We start from the raw sequence: 7,500 nt of genomic DNA on the forward strand, positions 1-7,500 counted from the left end.
GAGGCCGCCGCCCCGTGAAGGGCGGGGAAGCCCCATCCTCCCTCGGCCCGCGCAAGGCGAGACCTTCACTTTCATTACGCCTTTAGGTTTCGTACAGCCCAATGACTCGCGCACATGTTAGACTCCTTGGTCCGTGTTTCAAGACGGGTCGTGAAATTGTCCAAAGCTGAAGCGCCGCTGACGGGAGCGATATTCCGCCCTGAGAGCATCCCGAGCCAACAGCGGCGCGGGTCCGGGGCCGGGCCAGGTAGGTCCGTCATCCGGGAAGAACCGCGCGCGCTTGCCGGGAGCCCGAGCGCCCAAAGGGGCGAATCGACTCCTCCAGATATACCGCCGAGCAGCCAGCCAGGACACCGGGGCTCTGCCCAACAGACGCGAACCGAGGCCCGCGGAAGGACAGGCTGCGCACCCGGGCCGTAGGCCGGCACCCAGCGGGTCGCGACGTCCTACTAGGGGAGAAGTGCGGCCCACCGCACACCGGAACGGCCCCACCCCGCGGCGAGTGGAAAGGCAACCGGACACGACCCCGCCGCGGATTGCTCCGCGCGGGCGGCCGGCCCCATCTGCCGAGGGCGGGGGCCAGTGGCCGGATGGGCGTGAATCTCACCCGTTCGACCTTTCGGACTTCTCACGTTTACCCCAGAACGGTTTCACGTACTTTTGAACTCTCTCTTCAAAGTTCTTTTCAACTTTCCCTCACGGTACTTGTTCGCTATCGGTCTCGTGGTCATATTTAGTCTCAGATGGAGTTTACCACCCACTTGGAGCTGCACTCTCAAGCAACCCGACTCGAAGGAGAGGTCCCGCCGACGCTCGCACCGGCCGCTACGGGCCTGGCACCCTCTACGGGCCGTGGCCTCATTCAAGTTGGACTTGGGCTCGGCGCGAGGCGTCGGGGTAGTGGACCCTCCCAAACACCACATGCCACGACAGGCGGCAGCCTGCGGGGTTCGGTGCTGGACTCTTCCCTGTTCGCTCGCCGCTACTGGGGGAATCCTTGTTAGTTTCTTTTCCTCCGCTTAGTAATATGCTTAAATTCAGCGGGTAGTCTCGCCTGCTCTGAGGTCGTTGTACGAGGTGTCGCACGCCACACCGCCAGCCGGCTGTGCACGCTACCGAGAAAGTACCGGTATGCGAACCGCCAGGCGACGGGCGCGCATCGCACGTTTAAGGAGACGCGGCCGGCCACACAGGCGACCACGACACTCCCACGTCTCCGAAGCGGGACAAACGCCGCGCGCTTCAGTATACGTAGCCGACCCTCAGCCAGACGTGGCCCGGGAACGGAATCCATGGACCGCAATGTGCGTTCGAAACGTCGATGTTCATGTGTCCTGCAGTTCACATGTCGACGCGCAATTTGCTGCGTTCTTCATCGACCCACGAGCCGAGTGATCCACCGTCCTGGGTGATCTTTTCCTTTTCAGTCTCCCACTGTCTCTTTCAAGACAGTAGCATTTGCGGGACTGAGGCGTCTGACGGCCCCTGTTCCACTATTTTTTTTGTGTCCAACGGCCTCACAGCCGATGGGCGTCGTACGGCTCCACACCGGAGCGGACAGGCACTCGGGCGAACGTCATTCAAAACCGGCGCCAGGCGCCAGGTACCGCAGGCCAGCCGCTCCAGAGCTTCAGCGCTCGTACCACACAACAACAACAACAACAACACTTCCGCTAGTTTTGAGAGGCACGCGTGGTTCCGCACGCGGCGCACGGCCACTGCCGTACAGGTAGCGTGTTGCGCGACACGACACGCACATCGAAAGACATGCAGTCTAGTCGGTAATGATCCTTCCGCAGGTTCACCTACGGAAACCTTGTTACGACTTTTACTTCCTCTAAATGATCAAGTTTGGTCATCTTTCCGGTAGCATCGGCAACGACAGAGTCGATGCCGCGTACCAGTCCGAAGACCTCACTAAATCATTCAATCGGTAGTAGCGACGGGCGGTGTGTACAAAGGGCAGGGACGTAATCAACGCGAGCTTATGACTCGCGCTTACTGGGAATTCCTCGTTCATGGGGAACAATTGCAAGCCCCAATCCCTAGCACGAAGGAGGTTCAGCGGGTTACCCCGACCTTTCGGCCTAGGAAGACACGCTGATTCCTTCAGTGTAGCGCGCGTGCGGCCCAGAACATCTAAGGGCATCACAGACCTGTTATTGCTCAATCTCGTGCGGCTAGAAGCCGCCTGTCCCTCTAAGAAGAAAAGTAATCGCTGACAGCACGAAGGATGTCACGCGACTAGTTAGCAGGCTAGAGTCTCGTTCGTTATCGGAATTAACCAGACAAATCGCTCCACCAACTAAGAACGGCCATGCACCACCACCCACCGAATCAAGAAAGAGCTATCAATCTGTCAATCCTTCCGGTGTCCGGGCCTGGTGAGGTTTCCCGTGTTGAGTCAAATTAAGCCGCAGGCTCCACTCCTGGTGGTGCCCTTCCGTCAATTCCTTTAAGTTTCAGCTTTGCAACCATACTTCCCCCGGAACCCAAAAGCTTTGGTTTCCCGGAGGCTGCCCGCCGAGTCATCGGAGGAACTGCGGCGGATCGCTGGCTGGCATCGTTTATGGTTAGAACTAGGGCGGTATCTGATCGCCTTCGAACCTCTAACTTTCGTTCTTGATTAATGAAAACATACTTGGCAAATGCTTTCGCTTCTGTTCGTCTTGCGACGATCCAAGAATTTCACCTCTAACGTCGCAATACGAATGCCCCCGCCTGTCCCTATTAATCATTACCTCGGGTTCCGAAAACCAACAAAATAGAACCGAGGTCCTATTCCATTATTCCATGCACACAGTATTCAGGCGGGCTTGCCTGCTTTAAGCACTCTAATTTGTTCAAAGTAAACGTGCCGGCCCACCGAGACACTCAACAAAGAGCACCCTGGTAGGATTTAAACGGGGTCCGCCTCGGGACGCGAAAGCACCCCTTCGGCTCGCCCCACCGGCAGGACGTCCCACGATACATGCCAGTTAAACACCGACGGGCGGTGAACCAACAGCGTGGGACACAAATCCAACTACGAGCTTTTTAACCGCAACAACTTTAATATACGCTATTGGAGCTGGAATTACCGCGGCTGCTGGCACCAGACTTGCCCTCCAATAGATACTCGTTAAAGGATTTAAAGTGTACTCATTCCGATTACGGGGCCTCGGATGAGTCCCGTATCGTTATTTTTCGTCACTACCTCCCCGTGCCGGGAGTGGGTAATTTGCGCGCCTGCTGCCTTCCTTGGATGTGGTAGCCGTTTCTCAGGCTCCCTCTCCGGAATCGAACCCTGATTCCCCGTTACCCGTTACAACCATGGTAGGCGCAGAACCTACCATCGACAGTTGATAAGGCAGACATTTGAAAGATGCGTCGCCGGTACGAGGACCGTGCGATCAGCCCAAAGTTATTCAGAGTCACCAAGGCAAACGGACCAGACAAGCCAATCCGATTGGTTTTGATCTAATAAAAGCGTCCCTTCCATCTCTGGTCGGGACTCTGTTTGCATGTATTAGCTCTAGAATTACCACAGTTATCCAAGTAACGTGGGTACGATCTAAGGAACCATAACTGATTTAATGAGCCATTCGCGGTTTCACCTTAATGCGGCTTGTACTGAGACATGCATGGCTTAATCTTTGAGACAAGCATATGACTACTGGCAGGATCAACCAGGGAGCTGCGTCAACTAGAGCTGAGCAGCCGGCCGCCCGGGAGTGTGTCCCGGGGGCCCGCGCGAACACGCAAGCGTCCGCTCAATTATTCTGCAAACAGGAGGAGGCCGAGCTCCCCTGCACGATACACCTCGAAACCCTCTCAGGTCCCGGCGGCGCGCAGCGCCGTCCTAGGTACTTGGTCGGTTTCGAGAGAGGCGCAATCGCCCGGAGTTAGGCGAGTAGACGGTTTTAGTGAGAACACCCTTGCTCCCAACTGAGCTTGCCGCTGCCGACAGAGGCCCGGGAGCGTGCTGTCGTGGCATTGCCGGCGGGAGACAACACGCGCCACCTATGGTGACCGGCAGCTCCAACGCCAGCGCCACACAAGGGCAAAGCCCCACTTGGGTGCAGAAGCGAACTCTCCCAGCACAGCGCACGCGCCAACACGTCCGCACAACTGCGATACAAACCACCTGCGAGAACCGCTGGGGCGACCGAGCAGCAGACGGCGTCGCGGCGCCGAGTGCCAGGCGGCGGCGCATCCTCAACGCACACAGTCCTCAATCAGACCAGCACACTGCAGATGTCCACCGCGCTTCGCACCGGGCTCGGCTGAACCAACTTTGGCCGCCAGGCGCCGCGTGCAGGGTGCGCCGCAGCGTAGCTGCGCCGCCTGCCGGGCCCGTCGGCTGGCGCTCCTGCCACTCGGCGCCCCCCACCAGCCGCCTGTTGCGCGTGCGCCCACGCAGCGCGCGGCCAACACGCCGGGCGGCCCCCCTTCACCGGCCGGGAACAGTCCCACCAAGCCACCGCCGCGTATCGCTTCATACCCACATGGGCCTAGTCACGTGTGTGGATGTGGCGGGTACCGCTGAAACAACCGGTTAATAGCTGTACCGATCGTCGCCATCACAGATTCACCTCCAGCGTGAACAACCGCTCAACAACGGATTTCCAGTTCATTTGCGTATCTTGGGCAGTAAACGTAGATGTCCACCTACATTTGCGAATTCAACAATTCTTGCATGCCAGGATGTCATGTGTCACGACACGCTACATCAGACCACATACACACTGCGACATGTGCAGAAGAGAACACGTGGAAGGTGGCCCGCGCACGTATGCGATGTCCCTTCCGCGATCCACTGTCAACCGGCATCTGCGGCATGTCCCAGATATGGAACGCGGTCCACCAGGGTAGCACTTTGTGTGAGGCAATACGACAAAGTCGGAATACACGCGTCACTACATCAGACGGCTCACGCTGACCTGACCTGACCTGACTCACCGCACCACCACCCCCAGCGACCCAGGGTGACATACAATGCGTTCGTACGTTCCTCCCACACGCCTCTACGGCGTACCACAGTGCAACCTAGCTGTTATTGGGAGACGAGACAAGTAGCATCGAGCACATCATATGGAAATTGAGATTCGACACCGTTGGGCACAGCCAGCGTACGGTCACACGTATCACACTACTTCACTCTGTACGTAACGACCGATGATCGGTACAGCGTGTGGGTTACGCGTACGACATCAGCGGACAATGGACACAGACCATACCACGACGTACACTGAGGGCGTCGACATCTGAATGCAACTGAACAGCTGCGAGGCTCATTTAACACTCAAACGCCAGACCGACCAGCTTGAGAGGACAGAGACACAAAGAGGGGGACAGAGGGAGGGGGGGGGGGCGATATAGTCCTATTGCAGTACAATTGACAGTGGATAGCGGGAATATGTGGAAAGTAAGCAACACTCGCAAGACATCTACATGAGGATAACAACGACACCAGAGATTCCGAGCAGTGAACTATGTTAGGCAAAGGGACAACGTGGGTTAGGTTAAGGGACAACGTGGGTTAGGTTAAGGGACAACGTGGGTTAGGTTAAGGGACAACGTGGGTTAGGTTAAGGGACAACGTGGGTTAGGTTAAGGGACAACGTGGGTTAGGTTAAGGGACAACGTGGGTTAGGTTAAGGGACAACGTGGGTTAGGTTAAGGGACAACGTGGGTTAGGTTAAGGGACAACGTGGGTTAGGTTAAGGGACAACGTGGGTTAGGTTAAGGGACAACGTGGGTTAGGTTAAGGGACAACGTGGGTTAGGTTAAGGGACAACGTGGGTTAGGTTAAGGGACAACGTGGGTTAGGTTAAGGGACAACGTGGGTTAGGTTAAGGGACAACGTGGGTTAGGTTAAGGGACAACGTGGGTTAGGTTAAGGGACAACGTGGGTTAGGTTAAGGGACAACGTGGGTTAGGTTAAGGGACAACGTGGGTTAGGTTAAGGGACAACGTGGGTTAGGTTAAGGGACAACGTGGGTTAGGTTAAGGGACAACGTGGGTTAGGTTAAGGGACAACGTGGGTTAGGTTAAGGGACAACGTGGGTTAGGTTAAGGGACAACGTGGGTTAGGTTAAGGGACAACGTGGGTTAGGTTAAGGGACAACGTGGGTTAGGTTAAGGGACAACGTGGGTTAGGTTAAGGGACAACGTGGGTTAGGTTAAGGGACAACGTGGGTTAGGTTAAGGGACAACGTGGGTTAGGTTAAGGGACAACGTGGGTTAGGTTAAGGGACAACGTGGGTTAGGTTAAGGGACAACGTGGGTTAGGTTAAGGGACAACGTGGGTTAGGTTAAGGGACAACGTGGGTTAGGTTAAGGGACAACGTGGGTTAGGTTAAGGGACAACGTGGGTTAGGTTAAGGGACAACGTGGGTTAGGTTAAGGGACAACGTGGGTTAGGTTAAGGGACAACGTGGGTTAGGTTAAGGGACAACGTGGGTTAGGTTAAGGGACAACGTGGGTTAGGTTAAGGGACAACGTGGGTTAGGTTAAGGGACAACGTGGGTTAGGTTAAGGGACAACTTGAGTTAGGTTAAGGGACAACTTGAGTTAGGTTAAGGGACAACTTGAGTTAGGTTAAGGGACAACTTGAGTTAGGTTAAGGGACAACTTGAGTTAGGTTAAGGGACAACTTGAGTTAGGTTAAGGGACAACTTGAGTTAGGTTAAGGGACAACTTGAGTTAGGTTAAGGGACAACTTGAGTTAGGTTAAGGGACAACTTGAGTTAGGTTAAGGGACAACTTGAGTTAGGTTAAGGGACAACTTGAGTTAGGTTAAGGGACAACTTGAGTTAGGTTAAGGGACAACTTGAGTTAGGTTAAGGGACAACTTGAGTTAGGTTAAGGGACAACTTGAGTTAGGTTAAGGGACAACTTGAGTTAGGTTAAGGGACAACTTGAGTTAGGTTAAGGGACAACTTGAGTTAGGTTAAGGGACAACTTGAGTTAGGTTAAGGGACAACTTGAGTTAGGTTAAGGGACAACTTGAGTTAGGTTAAGGGACAACTTGAGTTAGGTTAAGGGACAACTTGAGTTAGGTTAAGGGACAACTTGAGTTAGGTTAAGGGACAACTTGAGTTAGGTTAAGGGATAATGTGGTACAACCACAGTTAGGTTAAGGGATAATGTGGTACAACCACAGTTAGGTTAAGGGATAATGTGGTACAACCACAGTTAGGTTAAGGGATAATGTGGTACAACCACAGTTAGGTTAAGGGATAATGTGGTACAACCACAGTTAGGTTAAGGGATAATGTGGTACAACCACAGTTAGGTTAAGGGATAATGTGGTACAACCACAGTTAGGTTAAGGGATAATGTGGTACAACCACAGTTAGGTTAAGGGATAATGTGGTACAACCACAGTTAGGTTAAGGGATAATGTGGTACAACCACAGTTAGGTTAAGGGATAATGTGGTACAACCACAGTTAGGTTAAGGGATAATGTGGTACAACCACAGTTAGGTTAAGGGATAATGTGGTACAACCACAGT

The 7,500-nt window shown here is 54.3% G+C and overlaps 3 non-coding genes across 3 annotated transcripts in view; all 3 read right to left on the minus strand.

The window, feature by feature from the left end:
- LOC126325590 (large subunit ribosomal RNA) overlaps positions 1–1,068 on the minus strand; it is a 4,222-nt gene extending 3,154 nt beyond the window's left edge. Inside the window, exon 1 of the ribosomal RNA XR_007560195.1 lies at positions 1–1,068. This exon is cut by the window's left edge and continues 3,154 nt beyond it. This is a non-coding gene — a ribosomal RNA (large subunit ribosomal RNA).
- A 188-nt stretch (positions 1,069–1,256) lies between these two features.
- LOC126325571 (5.8S ribosomal RNA) lies at positions 1,257–1,411 on the minus strand. The gene has a single exon (XR_007560176.1). It is a non-coding gene; the product is annotated as a 5.8S ribosomal RNA (ribosomal RNA).
- Positions 1,412–1,782: 371 nt separating this feature from the next.
- Positions 1,783–3,675, minus strand: LOC126325578 (small subunit ribosomal RNA). The gene has a single exon (XR_007560183.1). It is a non-coding gene; the product is annotated as a small subunit ribosomal RNA (ribosomal RNA).
- Positions 3,676–7,500: the final 3,825 nt, after the last annotated feature.

This window comes from Schistocerca gregaria, unplaced genomic scaffold, assembly GCF_023897955.1.
Source record: "Schistocerca gregaria isolate iqSchGreg1 unplaced genomic scaffold, iqSchGreg1.2 ptg000927l, whole genome shotgun sequence".
Taxonomy (NCBI): domain Eukaryota; kingdom Metazoa; phylum Arthropoda; class Insecta; order Orthoptera; family Acrididae; genus Schistocerca; species Schistocerca gregaria.